The sequence below is a fragment of the Notothenia rossii genome (assembly GCF_949606895.1).
Source record: "Notothenia rossii genome assembly, chromosome: 5".
NCBI classification, from domain to species: Eukaryota; Metazoa; Chordata; class Actinopteri; order Perciformes; family Nototheniidae; genus Notothenia; species Notothenia rossii.
In genome coordinates, this window is record NC_136903.1 from 52,598,669 (window position 1) to 52,616,811 (window position 18,143).

General features: G+C 42.9%; 1 protein-coding gene and 1 long non-coding RNA gene across 4 annotated transcripts in view; one reads left to right on the forward strand and one right to left on the reverse strand.

The window, feature by feature from the left end:
• LOC307039302 (copine-9-like) overlaps positions 1-18,143 on the forward strand; it is a 313,745-nt gene that overhangs the window by 188,548 nt on the left and 107,054 nt on the right. The window lies entirely within an intron of this gene.
• LOC307039306 lies at positions 8,528-9,693 on the reverse strand. Its single transcript, XR_013808201.1, has 2 exons — positions 9,048-9,693; positions 8,528-8,876 (listed from the first exon to the last, which is right to left on the reverse strand). It is a non-coding gene; the product is annotated as an uncharacterized lncRNA (long non-coding RNA).

The window sequence follows — 18,143 nt, forward strand, 5'->3', positions numbered from 1 at the left end:
TTTTGTTTGTTTTATAAAGTTATTGTGTTGGTTTTAAAAGTTCATAAGTTGTGTGATGTTTTTATATGGTGTGTTGTGTTGAAATAAATTAACAAAATGTTAATCATAATTTAATTACTTGCCGGTTGCGCGAAAAAGGCGCTTTGTCTCTGCGTGCGCTTTCATTCGCGCCACTGGTCGATCAGTGGTCGACCAGTGGCCTTACCTGACGACCAGTGGTCGACCAGGAAAATCTTTGGTCGGGGGCAGCCCTAAAGGCTACGTTGTGTGTTGTCTGGGTTGGCCTTCGCTGCCCTGAGTTTTGGTCGCACAGTGATGATACTTATAGCTCTAGAATCTGTGGAATCTCAGCTTTAATCTGATATCTTGTTTGTGCAGATCCGATTAGTAATACAATATTTCTACCCTGAGTTCTCTGCTAAGTGCATTAGCATTTTTTCGCTCAGGGCTAATTCAGAGGCTTGGTAATACCCTTGTGTTTTGTTTAGCTAAATATGGTTCATATCGTCAGTTAGCTGAGTTTCTTCCCGTTAAGTGGGTATGACACATTAATAGGTTGTTAATCTGTTCTACACCGCCCTCCCGGTGTCATCTGCAGGAAACAGCTTCTGATGGCATCCTAATTAGACCCTCCAGAAAAACGTGATTCTGCGATCGCAGATTTTACCGCATAATCAGCAAAATGGCGCAGATTTTTAAAATGCCGCATATTTATCAAAAGGCCGCATAATGCCCGCATTTTTCCACACAAAGTTGAGAGGAAAAAAAAGTTAACTCGTCTTGACGTGACGTCATCAGCTCGCGCATCACAGAATGTAAACAACACTGTATAGAGTGAACGTGTGGAGCTCACACGATAGAGAAAACACCAAGATGAAAAAATCTAATCCATCTCATTTACCGACAAACATTTCTACTAAAGACCGGGCAAAAAGTGGGGGGAAACTATTCTGCACCCCGTGCAACTGTGTGTTGGAGCATAAGAGAAAATCGACGGTGACGACCCACTTTCATTCATTCGAACATTCGAAAATGCTTTCTGCTGCTGCGGACAAGAAAGCCAAACAACTCACGGTCAACGAGGCATCAACCTCCAAAACCCTTTCGAGGGCTACAAGAAACGAAGTGAGTAGCCTACAAGATTGAAGCTGGTCAGATAACGAACGAGTAAATGAAAACAGAATGAGGCGGAGAAGTGTGTGTGTGTGTGTGTGTGTGTGTGTGGGGTGTTGGAGATTTTGAGGATGTTGAAAACCAACCTCGTCTCCGCGTGTCGTTTGATAAGCTGGGTGAGTTCGGGAAAATAAAGGGATTAAGGAACACCAGAATACAAGTTAAACAATAATCCTGCTTTTAATGATATACAGTAACGATACAAAATACAAATACAAAGAAATCACGAAGCACTCTGCAGAGTACTCCGGGCTCAGGTTCTACCACGTGTGAGACAGGTCTCAGGAACGGCCGGTGAAAAACAAGAGCGCGAACCAAAGGAAAACAGTCTTTCATACTAAAACACAGGAGGAGGAGGTGTACGTGCTTTCCCCCAGAGGTCATCTTATTGGCAGAGACCAACACATGGCCTGTCGCACCCAATCAGTGCGACACAGCAGCTTGTAGCCAGCACACACACATCTCCTTTATGGCCCTTGGTCCCTGAGTCCATCTTCCCGCCTCCTGACTGCCACACACAAGTTAAAAGTATGTTTTAAGATATAGTTGTTATAGTTGGCTAAATATACGTAATACATGTTAATTACTTTCATATCAATAACAACGAGGAACACATTACCTATGCTCTTAAGCGGTATTAGAGATGCTTTTCAAATAGTCAAACTTCTCACAGGCTTACCTATAGCCCCTCCATTTGTTTGAGCTATTGTTCACATCTTTACTTCAAATAAAAGGTTTCACATTGTATATTTCCAGCTTCCTTTACACATACTGCTATTATTAACACAAAGTAACTAACCACACACCTCTATTGAAAACAAGTCGATTCCCCTGACAATTGACCTGCTGAACCTCTTCGGAATGTGTCCCTCCCCCACCTCTCTCGTCCCTGTCATAAAAACTGCTTCCATTTCATATAGAGTAATAAAAGATGTTTAAGCTAATTTATCCACAATGTTTGTAGCCATTTAGTACCCACCCATGAAAGAATAAGAACAGAGGTATAGTTGACCAGTAATCATGTAGCAGATCTATTTACTGCAATGAAAACACACACACACACACACATCTGCTTCAAGCCTGTGTAAGCACCCCCTTCTTTTACGAGGGGAACATTCCAGCGTCTGGCACTATTCCCAAATATGGTGTCCCCTTCTCACCTCTCTCTCCATACACAAGGACTTCACCTCAATATATTGGGGGAGGGAAAAGATACTTTGTCCTTTCTAATTTAACACACATGAATATATATAAGGTGGCATTAAAAGGAATATACCAGATTTAACTTTCCTGTCATACCACGTTACTTTAATACTTCAAATAATTCAAATAATCCTTCAATTCCCCCTTTTTGGTCTCGCATTAACGAGACCAACACACATAAGACATTTGAAACAAAACTACTGTCCTTCTTTAATACTGTGTCTGTCCCCCTTCATTAAACCTTTGAGAACAGAAAACAACCTCCAATGACAGTGAAGAAACTATCAGAGTGAGAGCCTGAGTGCCAGACGGCAGCATCCTTGCGTGTTGTTGAATCATCAGGCCCCCCCTCAGCGGAATACGCCAACAAGGGCAGCTGATAGGGAGGGGGAGATGCGGCCTTTCCTTCAAAGGTGGAACTGATGAATCTGATCAGAGAGAAGTAGACTCCTCTGCTGCCTCGAGAAGTCCCCCAGCCCGCTGACGCCTCCTTCCAAGTCGTCTGCTGTAGGGATGTCCGCGAGGTCCTTCTCCTCCAGTCCGCTGATGCCTGCTTCCAAGTCGTCTGCTGTAGGGATGTCCGCTTTGACGATAGCCAGGTCCATCCTGATGTCCTCTAAGGTCCTAGCCGGAGTGTTCCTCGCCGCACACTGGCTCCAGTAGTACCAGATGTCCCCCTTTGCTCCTCGGCGGACGGCATGAGATGTCCTCTGGGTCACTCTGTAGAGGCCGGAGAACCTGGGGTTGAGTCACGTAGGCCTGACGAACTCCGCTGTGTCGGCCTCCTGCTCCTCGGGTCCCCCTTTTGGCGTCAGCAACCTGTGTGGAGAAATCTGATACCCACCCCTCAAGTCTACGCTCAGTGCTTCTGGGCCCTCAGGTGTTTGACCCACCACTGGTAGGCCGCTTCAGAATTCTAATACTTGGCCTGTGTCAACAAAATAAACCCCAACATCTTCAGGTGAACTAAATAACATATCTCAATAGCTCTGAATTCCTGACAAGCATCTGTGTTATTATAAATGAAATCCTTGAGATCCCATTTAAAATCTAAATATAATATGAACTGCTAATGTTTCTGGTAAAGAAACACACTAATGTTATGGATTAAAAACAACTAAAATCATGATACTGACAAAGTGAATAATTTCCAGGCGAGACTGCTTCTACCTGTCACTGCTTGGATATTATCAAGCTGAAAAATGAATACAGAAATTCAACATACTGTCATCTAATGTCTTTCTATTATGACTTTAAATTAAATGTACATCCCCATAATGATCTAAACAGTCTATGGCTTTTACTTCTTTACCAGGCTAGTTACAAGATGTTGTCTAAATTAAATTCTATCTCATTACATTACTATGTTTTAACTTAGCTGTAATATGTTCTTTCTACATTTCAAACCTCAGTTACTTTAATACCTGTTGAAATATTACAAAATTGTTTTCATTATCACAGTTCACCTTCTCATTCTCATTCTGGAATGACATCTCTCTCAGTAGCCCCTTGGCCACTGATTCTGCATCTGTGTTACCTGTTATAACTCAATCAATATTAGAAACATGTCAACATTCATCAAACAGTATCTTATCCCCAGATATGGAGCAGGTTAAATCTAAAACTGTCAATCAATGGTCAGATTGAACATCTGAGTTGGGGCGGCAGGTTTCTTCCAGTCCCTAAATGAAAATATCCCACACTCCCCCTTTTTACACATGTAAACATGTGTAATAAAATCCTGTATGGGAAGAAAACCTTCAGGTAACCAGTGGTTATAAGAAAATACCAAACATCCTTCACAAAAGTATATCCATCATCTTTCACAGTAAACACTCCAGGGAAAATAAGTGTTCATTTCCAGCTGGCAGTCCTAAAAGAAACAGAATCTTTAGATTTTAGTTTGAGTTTTACATTTGCAAACCGCCAACTCCTGTGGGAATTAGAAACGGGTCACATGTGCTTTTTTCCAAATGTGTGGAATTGTAGGAAACCTGTGTTTCCCATGGAGCTCCAAAATAATGTATTAGTCCAAAGACATGCTCGGTTAGTTATTGTTTTAGAATCATGCAGTTACACTGATCACATGCAGAAATTCATTCACACTCACACTGTCAGGTTGTAAAGTCAAGTTTGGTCAGCCCCAGAGTCAGTCATTGATAGTGCTTTTCTCAAGTCACACTGTCAGTCAGGGTCAAAGGTCATTTGGTCTCAGTTTCATTGGCCATGTGTCGTGCTCTGCAGAGACTTTGATATTTCAGCATAGGCCAGTATCCTTTGTCTACAAAAATCAGTCATATATGGAGCGCCATCATTTATCAATTCACGATTACCACCTTAAGTCAGATATCTCTAACTTGTCATCGGGACGGCTGCTTCCCACATTTCCTGCAACTTGGTACAAAACTCACTTCATAATAGTACTACTACTACTGCAATTTATTTACAACTAAGTAGTATTAAAATGTCTAATAAATCTAATTCAGAAACTTGTGTACATAACTATTATCTTAAGTCAAAACATTACTAGGATCTGTGTAGCTCTGCATTTCATAGCTCATTATACTCATTTATCTTCAATTCTGGTCTACTTAAAAACAATGTTAAACTCTTTAGCAGTGTGTGGAACCTTGGGTGTCCGAACATGCAACCATCACCCCTTACTCTATCAAGGATTAAAAACAGTTTCCATCCTAAAGCCCTCCTATGGTAATAACTATGCCACAATGGTGAAATCAATATTGTAACAAATGAGATCACTGCTTTATTCACACATGAATAAAAATCTCTTGAAGAATAATTTATTAATATGATGGAAAGATTGAAGAATATGGTTCTACACTGTGCTACTCCAAAACACCCCCTGCTTAAAGTGTAGTGCATATTTCCCTCATGTCTCCCCCTTTAACCCTCAGTGTGTTTTTAGGATGATTTTCTCATTTTACATTAATAGTTTCCTCTTTACTGCTATTTTGAATTTACCAATCGATTAATTCATGGTTAATACCTCTTTTTATCTTTACTTATTTATCAAGTCAATTCAAGTTCTTTAAATGTGGTGTCTTCTATGTGCGTTTTGTGAATAAGTGTGTTTATGTGTAAACTCACTCATTCCCGTTTTCCTTTTCTCCTCCCCTGGTTGTCTCAAGCCGTGACCCCGACCTCCTCACTTCAAATCGACTATGCCAACTCCTCTGATTCTGTCTTCTCTTCAGTCCATCAGCTCTTGAATCCATCCGCTGTAACTGTTTTAGGCAGCCTTTGGCCTGTCACATCTGCAGCCCACATCATGCCACTGTTCTTGCACTGCTTTGCATTCCATCTCCCCTTTACAGTCTCTCTGCTGCTTCATGGAGGGCGGATTCTGCTCTCATGTCCCCCACTCTGCTCCTGTGCCAAATCTCGTGGCTCAGCTTCATGCCCTGTCTGAGGGACTGATGAGAGTATTTCTGTATGTCAGCAAGCGGTTTGGTTCTGGATGCCTCAGGTGGAGACGGTTCAGCTCCGGTTCTCTGTCTGTTTGATGGAGAAGGAGGAGCCTCCTTTTGGGTTGGGTCTTTTGTCTGCTTGGAGGGACGGGGTCGTAGCCTTTCTAACTCAGAGGGGGAGTCCAGGTCCCGGGACGCATTATCCATAAGAAGTCTAGCACACTGAGATTGAATCAATCCAACCCTTTCCACTCTGTCTCTTTCTAATCATACTATCTGTCTTAGTTGCTAAATGCCATCTAAACAACACCATTAATGTCTACTAATGATATTACAAAAACTCCCTCTATAAATTGTTTCATCCATTGTTACATATCTACCCAACCTGACTCTTTCAGGAAACCATTCTCTTCCATAAATTGAAATACCTGTTTCAAGCATCACATATTTCACACACTACGAAAGAACATCTCCATACTTTCTCCAATATTTTAAATCCCACTGTTACTTAGAACAATAGTAAACCTGCAGAGCACACTGATCAGATCACAGTAATATAATTTGACTCAAGTGTAGGCCCATGTCTACTTTCCATTTTACTTATTACTTTTGGTGAATATTTATTTATATTGTCTGAATTCCTTGTCTATGATGTGCAAAAAGTTAGAGTATAAAAATGTGTTTTTCTCAATGTATTTACACTCCACGGATTCTTGAGTTTACTCATCTCCTGGTGTTGTCGTTCCTAAAAATGTTAGCAAACACAAAACTCCCACTACAACATTTATAGATAAATTGATCTAGCAAAATGAACTCTTTTCTAATTCAAAATGTGACAAAAGAACAAGGATTTGTCTTTCACAAGATGGTGGTCTAACAGAATGACTCTTGACCTCATGGGGTCAAATAGATTTAGCCATGAGGCGGCTGACTTTAAAATGAACTGGGACAAAGAAACCACATGCATGTGGGTACATTATAGTCTAGAAATATAACCCAAAACAACACTACTTAAAAATAATAACAATTCAAATGACTTCTGGTGAAAAGCATGAAGAACAAAACAACTTAATCTACTCTCAATGTTCATGTACACCATCACTGTGTATTTAATCAGTAGTTACCGGTTGTATCCTTAATCAAACTATTTCACCATCTTCACTTATTTTAGGTTACTCATTCAACAATATGACATTCTCCCGAATAGTAGTTAACTTTATATAACTTTTACTCTATATTTTAGCAACAACCTTACTTTTCTCTCTCTCTCTGTCTACTCTCCAAAACATCTCATTTCTCCTGACCACAAGTTTCTCATAAATCACCCCTTTGTGCAAACCGTGTGAGATGGCTGGAGTAAAACCTCGTGCAGGACCTCTGTCATGCTTAAACATTAACAGATTCCCTCTGACAAACTTACAAAAACCTTATCTTTACTTTCTACTCTTTTGTTCCTGTATTTAATATAATTTTCCCCTTGGAATATAATTAAGTACAATCCTTAGTTAATGACAAATACCATGAAATTCACAACGAAATGCAACGGTATCAATCAGTTCTCACAGACTATATTTAAATAGCAGCAAATCATTGTTTCTTATTTATTTCAATATATCTACCACTTCAAATCACACCTTGATCTGTTAATTTTCTATGTATTAAACTCCAACTTCAGATCACTAGAGAAAAAAGCAAGCAGACACACTCCGGGCTGCTGCTGCTGCTCTCGAGAGGAAAAAGGGTGGGGGGAACTCTCACAGACAAATACTGACACCCCCTTCTCTCTCCCCTGCTGTAGCTCTCAGCCTCTCCTTTGGAAAAGGGGGGCTTCTTTCAACAATTAACACTTCTGCTATCCTTTTATTCAATTTTTTTTTTTTTTAACCCACTGTCCTCGTAAGCTCTCAACTCACGCTCCTCTCGTTAAAATTTTCCCTTCATTATGACTTCGTATCTATTCATCTGACTTAGGCTGTTTCTGTTACCAGTCAATATTCACAGACTTCATATCTATTGATCTGACTTACTGTCCTTGTTACCAGTAAATATTCACAGAAAAAATGTTCCCCGTACAGTCTATTCAGCAACCCCCACAGAACAAAGGATTAATGAGGTCCGGTCACTTCAAAATTGCTTTTTGAAGGTTGCGTTACTCTCCTTTGGATTTTACCTATAACTCAACTTCGATTCCTATGAACCTAAGAATTGTTATTCAGATTCGTCTCCTGGATGCCGTCTGAAAACGGTCACTGGACGTCCCCCAACGAGTCTTCAGCCGTCTCCTTTCTGAAAAAAGTACGGGGCCTTTCACCTTCGTCTTACATACCTCGTTGATTCACTTTTATGTTATATAACTTTCCTACCTATCTAAAATATGTATTTGTACATTCCACCGCAACAACTATGACACCGGAATATGTCTCTGACAACTCTAAAATTTAGTTTAGCCAATTACAGACCTTCGATAGAAACAGGCTTGTCTGCTCACCTTTCAATTGTAGGATCCCCGTTTTAGTTGTCAGAGATTATTCTAGGCCTTCTCCGGACCATTCGTCCGCTTGCCGCTGGTGGTCTCTTCCCCGAAAACACCCCACTCAGACACGTCGGGTCACCACTTGTTGGAGATTTTGAGGATGTTGAAAACCAACCTCGTCTCCGCGTGTCGTTTGATAAGCTGGGTGAGTTCGGGAAAATAAAGGGATTAAGGAACACCAGAATACAAGTTAAACAATAATCCTGCTTTTAATGATATACAGTAACGATACAAAATACAAATACAAAGAAATCACGAAGCACTCTGCAGAGTACTCCGGGCTCAGGTTCTACCACGTGTGAGACAGGTCTCAGGAACGGCCGGTGAAAAACAAGAGCGCGAACCAAAGGAAAACACAGTCTTTCATACTAAAACACAGGAGGAGGAGGTGTACGTGCTTTCCCCCAGAGGTCATCTTATTGGCAGAGACCAACACATGGCCTGTCGCACCCAATCAGTGCGACACAGCAGCTTGTAGCCAGCACACACACATCTCCTTTATGGCCCTTGGTCCCTGAGTCCATCTTCCCGCCTCCTGACTGCCACACACAAGTTAAAAGTATGTTTTAAGATATAGTTGTTATAGTTGGCTAAATATACGTAATACATGTTAATTACTTTCATATCAATAACAACGAGGAACACATTACCTATGCTCTTAAGCGGTATTAGAGATGCTTTTCAAATAGTCAAACTTCTCACAGGCTTACCTATAGCCCCTCCATTTGTTTGAGCTATTGTTCACATCTTTACTTCAAATAAAAGGTTTCACATTGTATATTTCCAGCTTCCTTTACACATACTGCTATTATTAACACAAAGTAACTAACCACACACCTCTATTGAAAACAAGTCGATTCCCCTGACAATTGACCTGCTGAACCTCTTCGGAATGTGTCCCTCCCCCACCTCTCTCGTCCCTGTCATAAAAACTGCTTCCATTTCATATAGAGTAATAAAAGATGTTTAAGCTAATTTATCCACAATGTTTGTAGCCATTTAGTACCCACACATGAAAGAATAAGAACAGAGGTATAGTTGACCAGTAATCATGTAGCAGATCTATTTACTGCAATGAAAACACACACACACACACACATCTGCTTCAAGCCTGTGTAAGCACCCCCTTCTTTTACGAGGGGAACATTCCAGCGTCTGGCACTATTCCCAAATATGGTGTCCCCTTCTCACCTCTCTCTCCATACACAAGGACTTCACCTCAATATATTGGGGGAGGGAAAAGATACTTTGTCCTTTCTAATTTAACACACATGAATATAAATAAGGTGGCATTAAAAGGAATATACCAGATTTAACTTTCCTGTCATACCACGTTACTTTAATACTTCAAATAATTCAAATAATCCTTCAGGGGGTGTGTGTGTGTGTGAGAGATTAAAATAGCCCAATTGCTTTTACAATAAATAAACATTGAATGTGTTTAATTGAATAGTAAAGGGCGTTAACGTTAGTGGAAGGTTGTGTGTGAGAGAGAATAAATAAGACAGCCCAATATTTAAAAAAAGTGTTATTCTTTTTTCCCGCATATTTCGCAACTTTCCGCATATTTCGCAACTTCCCGCAATTTCACTGCATAAAATCACATAAAAACCCCACATGTTTAATCGCATAATCAAGGATTTTAGCCCGCATAATCAAGGAATTTAGCCCGCATAATCAAGGATTTTTGCCCGCGTTTTTCTGGAGGGTCTACTTAATATTCAATAAACTATGAATGTTTTATATCCATGTAACGGGAAGAAGCTCAGCTAACTGATCTTTTTTTTTTAAAAACCCACAAAGCTAGCGCTGAGCCTATGAATTAGCCACGAGGGAAAAAATGCTAACAGTGTTTTGCACAGAAACTCGCTCATAACACCCTTATTACTTATCGTAGCTGCGCCATGATAAGAACTCGCGAAGATATTAACAGGAACAGACATCAAAACATGTGGCCCTAGGTAGCTAAAAACGGTAACATGGCTCACCTTGGTCGTTGTCTGGTCAAAAGTGGTCTTCAATGGCATTAAAACGATAAAAACGCTGCTTAAGTTAAGTTAATATGTCTGTGTCCCTTTGAAATGATTTCTGATAATCCATAAGCAATAAACCTGTTTTTCCATTTCCATATGTCAGAGCGAGAGATAGGTTCGCTCTCATGCAAAACTGGGTGCGCATAGCTCTCATTTCTCAATGGTAAGGTGTGTGTGTGTATGTGGAAATCCCCCTTCGATTCTATTGGCTCTAACGGTCAACAAGAGATGTCAATCACCAAAATTGTAGTTTTGTTTGTATTTATGGTCATTTGTTCTGGAAATTTCATTTTCGAGCCTGAGACCTGAAAAACAGGCTCAGTGCTTAGCAGGTTAAATGTTAAGAAGCCCTGAGACACAGATTCATGAAACAGGTTTGAGATTATGCTGCTGGAGTGTTTTGAATCCATTTTCTTTTAAGTTTAGAATGACATCCAATGTGCCTCACACTGGGTTAGCAATGGGAAACCCTGTTCTGTATTTCCCTCTGTCACTCTTTCCATCAACCCCCTCACATGAGCATCAGAAAGAGGTCAGAGTGTCTCTGGAGATTGATTTTTGTCTCTTTCTCAGCTACAGACCAGCACTTCTTATAACCCAGTTAGCATGTACACTATACAGTCCATACATTATTTAATAATTGGTGAGAACCCAACTGCGATATTATATTACAATCACAAGTCATGTTCCTGTCTCTCCTAATTGAGATAGCAGTCAGAGTAAATATTCAATAACCTGACTGAGAATTCAAATGATCTCAAATATGACCAGCTTCCCCCTTCAGGACAGAAATTACACCTCTGTGCTCCTTTTCTCAACTCAGTCTTATGCTTGCAGTTGCAGCCATCGTTATTAGCACTTTCCTTTAGTGTCATGAGGGGTAATAAGTACGGCAGGGATTGCGCAACTCACTAATGAACAAGTTCCTCAGTATTTCACATCTCCTCTTAGACCAGGGGTCGGCAACAGGCGTCCGGATCCGGACCCAGACGCCGACCTATACGGACCCGGACCTATAATCAGTACATTAATAGGGCATTTCAATTTTGACGGGGCGATTCTATTTTAGCCGCCGCCGACAGGGGGCGAAAGAGACGAGTGAGCGATACAGGGAGAGAAACACAGAAGAAGAGACGAGAGAGCGATACAGGGAGAGAAACACAGAAGAAGAGACGAGTGAGTGATACGGGGAGAGAAACACAGAAGAAGAGACGAGAGCAATACAGGGAGAGAAACACAGAAGAAGAGACGAGTGAGTGATACGGGGAGAGAAACACAGAAGAAGAGACGAGAGAGCAGCAGAGAGAAGCGGTGAGGAAAGTGAGTGAAGAGAATAATTAGCGATACAGGGAGAGAAGCGGAGAGGAGAGTGAACAGGCGTGTTAGCGCAAAGTGTTCGACCAAACATTCCCTCTCAAGTCAGAACTGAGGTCACAAAATAAAAGCTGTCTCAGAGCCCGATATGATCAGTCCACCAGGATCAAAATTAAAACTAAATATCGTTCCAGGGCAGGCTAACCGAGGCTAACCAATGAGCACCTCATTTAAACTCCTGGCAGGACAAGCTCAAGCTCAATTCTCGCACTGAATAAAACAAAGTGAGTGATGAACTGCAATATAAGAGGGAAAGAAAGAGAAACTTTAAAACTGTTCAGTTGTTATGAGGTGTAAAGACTGATATTGTTCTATAACCGTCTGAAACTGTTAAGTCATTATGTGAAATGGTTAACAAAGAAAAAGGGAAACTCAAGCTGCTGCTACACTTTATTTTATTTATCTAAAATTAAGCACTTTAAGATGCACATATTTTCAAAAGCTATTTTATTTATTTTCTCTTTTATTTTGAAATGCAGCCCGAGAGCAACATTACACATATCCACAGTATTTACTGTATATCTGTATAGTTTTATAGTTTCTTCTTATTACAGACACATGCATTTCCTAACATTTGGTCTACTTATGCTGTATAATGTACTATCTCTTCGATTTACACACGGCATCTATTGCACGTCTGTCCGTCCTGGGAGAGGGATCCCTCCTCTGTTGCTCTCCCTGAGGTTTCTCCCATTTTTTCCCCTTTAAAACTGTGGGTTTTCTCTGGAAGTTTTTCCTTGTACGATGTGAGGGTCTAAGGATAGAGGGTGTCTATCTATGTCTGTTGTATTTGCTGTAAAGTGTCTCTACTTTAGGCTATTTTTATACAGCACTTTGGCTCGACCAAAAATCGTTTATAAATGTGCTATATAAATAAAACTTGATTTGATTGATTTGATAGTTCAATGTTAATTGACAATAAATATTGTTGTTTATGAATTGTACTCTCTTTATTTGATTGGCAGTCAGTTGTTGATTACATGCAGACGTTGATAAAGGTACAGGCTACTTCAATATATATCACACTAATTCATAAAGCAACTTAGACATTTTGATGTTCCGGAGCTTTGCATGGGGAGATTTTCTCTAACTGGACCTCGTTGAATTTTAGTTGAATACCCCTGTCCTAGACGCTCAACCTAAATCCTACTGGCCATTATTTATTAAAGGCAACCTAATAGCTAGGCTGTGGGTCTAACCTAGATAGGTCTGTCTTAACCAGTGCTCTGTACATACCACCACTCTGGATCTGAAGTGACACCATGCATATTGTAATGTGGATGCTGCACTGTTAATTGTGGCATTTCTTTGGGATTTTTACGTTTACCAAGCTGCAAGGGTCTAAAGACAGAGGGTGTGTATGCTGTATGTCTGTAAAGCCTCCAATATTTAATAAACAATATTTGATTTGGATATGCAAGACATTTTGTACTGTGCCACTGCCTGGACATGACTCAAAGTCACTGTTCTTGAGTCTGTTTGTACAGCTCTTGATGGATCTGTACCGTTCACCAGAGGGCAGAAGAGCAAACAGATTGTGTCCAGGGTGGGACGAGTCCTTTACTATTTTGCCTGCTCTGCTCAGGCAGCGTTGCCTGAAGAGGACCTCCAAAGAAAAGCAGCGAGCAGCCTATTGCCCTCTGGCCGTGTTCATCACCCTCTGAAGGGCTTTCCTGTCCTTTGCTGAACTGCTGGCATACCATGTGGTTACACAGTATGCCAGCACGCTCACAATGGCACAGTGATGGAATGATATCAGAATGATTTATCCTGCAGGTTTGTTGTCATGAGGACCCTCAGGAAGTCTCTGCTGGGCTTTTCTGACCATGGTGGTTGTGTTTGTAGTCCAGGAGGGATCCTCAGAGATGTGTGTGCCCAATAACCTGAAAGCCGGTACCCTTTCCACACAGTTGCCATTGATGAATAGTGGCTCTGGTTGTGCACAGATTTTTCGGAAGTGTATGAGTTATTTCATTTTTGGGGAGTTGAGGGCAAGATTTTTCCCTGAACATCACACTAACAGTTTCTGTATTTCCTCTCTGACGGCTGTCTCATCTCCTCCTGAGAAGAGGCCAACCACAGTTGTGTCGTCCGTGAACTTAATGATGGTGTTGGTGGGATGGTGGGGGGCACAGACGTGAGTGTAGAGTGAGTAGAGGATGGGGCTCAGTTTTTAAACCAGTCTGCCTGGGATGACTTTGTTGAAGGCAGAACTAACAGAACTAACGTCTATAAAGAGCACCCTCACATGGTGTGTCAGTGCAGTATGAAGAGCAGTGACCATGGCATCCTCTCTAATGACAATAACTCTCACAATAACATCATACAGACATAAATAAAATGTTTATCTGCATTGATTTAAAATGTAATGACAAGGCGTGAACAATTAGTTTTGTGTCCTGTTATGAAAGCACCATAATACATTTAACATTTTCACTCACCAACATCACTGGTTTCACAATAGGGCAAGTTGAACCCTACACTGCTATCCTGTCTTTTTTTAGCAAATTTATTCAGCTTGGCTATAAAAGAGCGTCCTTTGAAGCAAAGCTAGTTTGTTGGAACTGAGATGTAACGTGGAGCGAGATTCCTTTTTCCTGACAAAAAGGAAGGGTCGCTGCTTTAGGATGCACAAATTGAGTAGGTGTTTCTCCTTTTGGGCAACTGTAATGATGACACTATATTGATTGCATGAACATTTGATAATCACAACAATTTATTTTACACAGCAGCTAAATCTAAATGCATGTTAATAAAATTGAAAAGTGTCTGACTGACTGGTTTGATTCCACACTTGTTTTTCCAGGGTTTCTTTTCATGGAACGTTAAGAATGTAGGCCAAACCAGCACAAAACTAAAAAGCTTCTACTTCCTGTTGCTTATTGCTCTACAACTCCTCAATAATCTACTTAAGTTCCAGTGCAAAGATAATTACCCACAGTGCCTACTCACTGCTGATTAAAAGCTCTACTCATCTTGTGAAAAATGTCTTTATACATTTTGCAGGAGGGAGCGTGAAGCAATAAACACAAACATGCATAATGAATCGTCCTACTTTCCATAAAAAAAGACAAAAGACGTGTTTAATCTTCATTACTGTCTCTAGGGAGGTTATGATTCAACCCATGGATTTAACCTACTTTAATCCCTCTACGCTACCTTTTACATTTTTTTTTCTCCCATTTAACCCACTTACGAACAAAACAGAGAAACTGATGCCAGTGCAATGTAGACAATAAGATGTAGATTGATGCAATTAAAGCAATTAATCACATGACCTTCTTTGTTGTCTTTGAGCAGTTACCCTATATCAGTTTCTTGTTTGTTTTTTCTCAATGTCAGTTTAGTTTTTGGTGCTGTTGGAAAATGTGTCTGTTCTATATTGTATAAGGCTTCGCCCTTAGGCTATCGCTATTGGGTAATCCCTCCTTCACGTGTGCAGCACTGACAGACTTAATCCACGCCCACCTATGACGTGGGCCCCACCTCCGGGCTCACTTCCGTATAAATAGGAAGTAGGCCCTACCATCTACTCCCACTGTTCTTCAGCACTCCGTTGCAGAAGCACTGTCAGGCACAAAGCTCTTTTCAGAGCTGTTTACTAAAAAGCAAACATCCCTGGTTCCCCTGGGCCCATCCTCCCTCTCCTCCGGACGGGGGAAACAGGGCGTGGGCCCGGTGTCAACCCGACATATGAGTTACGACCGGAGCTCACGGTGTGAGTCCTGCCGGGGATTATAGCACGCAAACGTGGCTCTCACTCCCCAGGTGTCGTGCACTCATTATATCCGTCTCCCTCTGACCCACAGACAGTGGAGAGCGGACGCTCTCGCTGCTGCGGCCGAGGATGATTGGCTGGTCCAGGAGTCTTACTCTGTGGCCCAAGCCCTTTATTTATTGGATCCGAGTGGCGGGCAGCAGTCAGGCGACTCCTTCTCCTCCATTCACAGTTCACCATGTGGTTCCCCCGCCCTGTCTCCCTCTCCTCCGGTGGGGGAGACGGGGCGGGTGCCCGGTGTCAGCCCAGTAGCCGAGCCTAGGTTCGGCTGCCGGGCTGACACCGGGTCCCTCTATCCGCCATCACGGCTCTGCCGTCGATAGGCGGTATTCTCCAGGAACTCCCGGAGATAATCTGAAAGGCAGCCGCCTAATGAGATCTCCCCGTTCCCCCGGTTCAGGAGAGCTCTCCTCCGGATGACATGAAGGAAAAAAAATGAAAAAGCGGCATAAGCTGCTGCCTCACGGCTCAAACCGGCTGTCTTTAAAACCTGTCGGTTAATTAGACAGGCCGGGTTTGTTTCCTATGTCACATATATGTGCCTCCTACACACACCTCCGCTCATTCCCCAAGCAGGTTTGAGTGTGAACCTCAATGTCCGGTTTACGAGTCTTCTCCTAAACGGTGAAATGATGAGAGCCGCTGTGCAATACAGCGTATGGAGGTGCATAAGCCAGCTGTTTGCTACCTGTCGGTTAGCAGACAGCGGGGCTCGCCGTTTGAGCCGGCTGTAACGTTTGGTTAGCGCGACAGCAGAGCTCGCGGCACAAGCCAGCTGTAATTAACCAGTCGGTTATTAGACAACAGGGCTTGACGTTTAAACCTGATGCTCCTAACCTGTCGGTTATAGCAGCACGGTTTTTCCTCTGTCTCAAATGTGCCTATACTACACACGGTCGTAATGAGCCTAGGGCTGTTATTACGCACCGTGTGAATAGCACTGCACACACCTCCGCTCACTCCTCAGCAGGTTCGAGCGTGAACGTGCCTCAATGTCCAGTTTACGAGCCTTCTCCTAAACAGAGACAGGATGAGAGCCGGTGTGAGAGGCAGTGTGTGGAGGCCCGCTCGCAGCCTTTTTGGTCCGGGCCCCTCTTGGGCTGCTTCACGGGCAACAGTGGCGAGGGCTCTGGCGTGGCTCGTCACCATGACAACCACAGCACATCCAAAACATGTCGTGCGCTCTCAGAGTATTACTCAGAGTGGCCACGCGTGTGTTCGATTGACAGATGGATAATAATAAGCAGCAAGGCCCACCAGGTAAGCCGGCATCCCCTAACCTGTCGGTTATAGGCAGCATGGCTCGCTGCATAACTGTCTGTCTTTAAAACCTATTGGTTTTTAGGCAGCTCAGATTTTTTCCTCTGTCCCAAACCTACCTCCTACACACAGTCGTAATGAGCCACGAGTGCCATTATTACAGTGTGGACGGCACTGCACACACCTCCGCTCATCCCTCAGGGGTGTTGAGCGTGAACGCACCTTAAATGTCCGGTTTACGAGCCTTCTCCTAAACGTGACATAAGGAGAGCCTGTGTGAAATGCAACGTCTGGAGGACTCTGGCGTGGCTCGTCAAGCAGTTTCGCGCTTTGAGTGACGGCGCGTGTGTTAGATGGACAGAGGGAAGTTCATATGCAGCAAGGCTCCCCGGTTAAGCCGGCTGCCAATAGCCTATTGGTGACTTGGCAGCATGGCTCGCTGCCTAAGCCGGCTGGGTTTTTAACTTATCGGTTAATAAAACAGCAGGGCTTGCTATTCAAATCCGTCTACCTTAAACTTTTTGGGTTTAGGCAGCATGGATTTTTCCTCTGTCTCAGACACCTCCTACCCACGGTCGTAATAAGCCCACGGAGGGCCATTGTTACGCATCGTGTGGACAGCACTGCACACACCTCCGCTCATCCCTTAGTGGTGTTGAGCCTGAATGCGCGGTTTACGAGTATTCTCCTAAACGACGACATAACGAGAGCCTGTGTGAAATGCAGCGTGTGGAGGGCTCTGGCGTGGTTTGTCACCAACCACAGCACATCCAGAGAAAGTACACCCGGCGCTATAAGAGTACTGTATGGTACTCAGGGTGGTGGCGCGTGTGTCTGATGGACAGATGGATGAGCAGGCGGATGGGCAGAGGGTAGTCTCTGCAGTTCGCCTCTCCCCCCCGCAGTTCTACGGGATACAGGGAATCCTGTCATCCCAGGAACAGTGTCTCGCGCTCCGTGCAGAGCGGCAGGAACTCGGGTTAAAGAAAGCCTTTCTCCAGGGTTCCTCAAGGGGAAGAAAATCTTACTCCCGCTATTTTCTGGTCCCGAAGGAGACGGGCGGGGTGAATGAGACCCATCCTCGATCTGTCAGTGTCCAACAAGGGAATGGCCTTTTCCCATGCTGACGATCAAACAGGTTCTGGAGTGTGTTCACCAGGGAGGTTCAGATCCATAGTCCTGAAGGATGCTTACCTCCACGTAACCATCATCCCGAAACACAGCAAATTCCTGCGTTTCTCATTCCTGGCTCCACGCACTTTTTTCAAAGTGAGTGGAGACGGCTGGAGCAGCTACTCAGAATGGGGATGAGAGTGTTATTTTACCTGGACGACCGGCTGTGGCTGGCTCGCTCCAGGGAG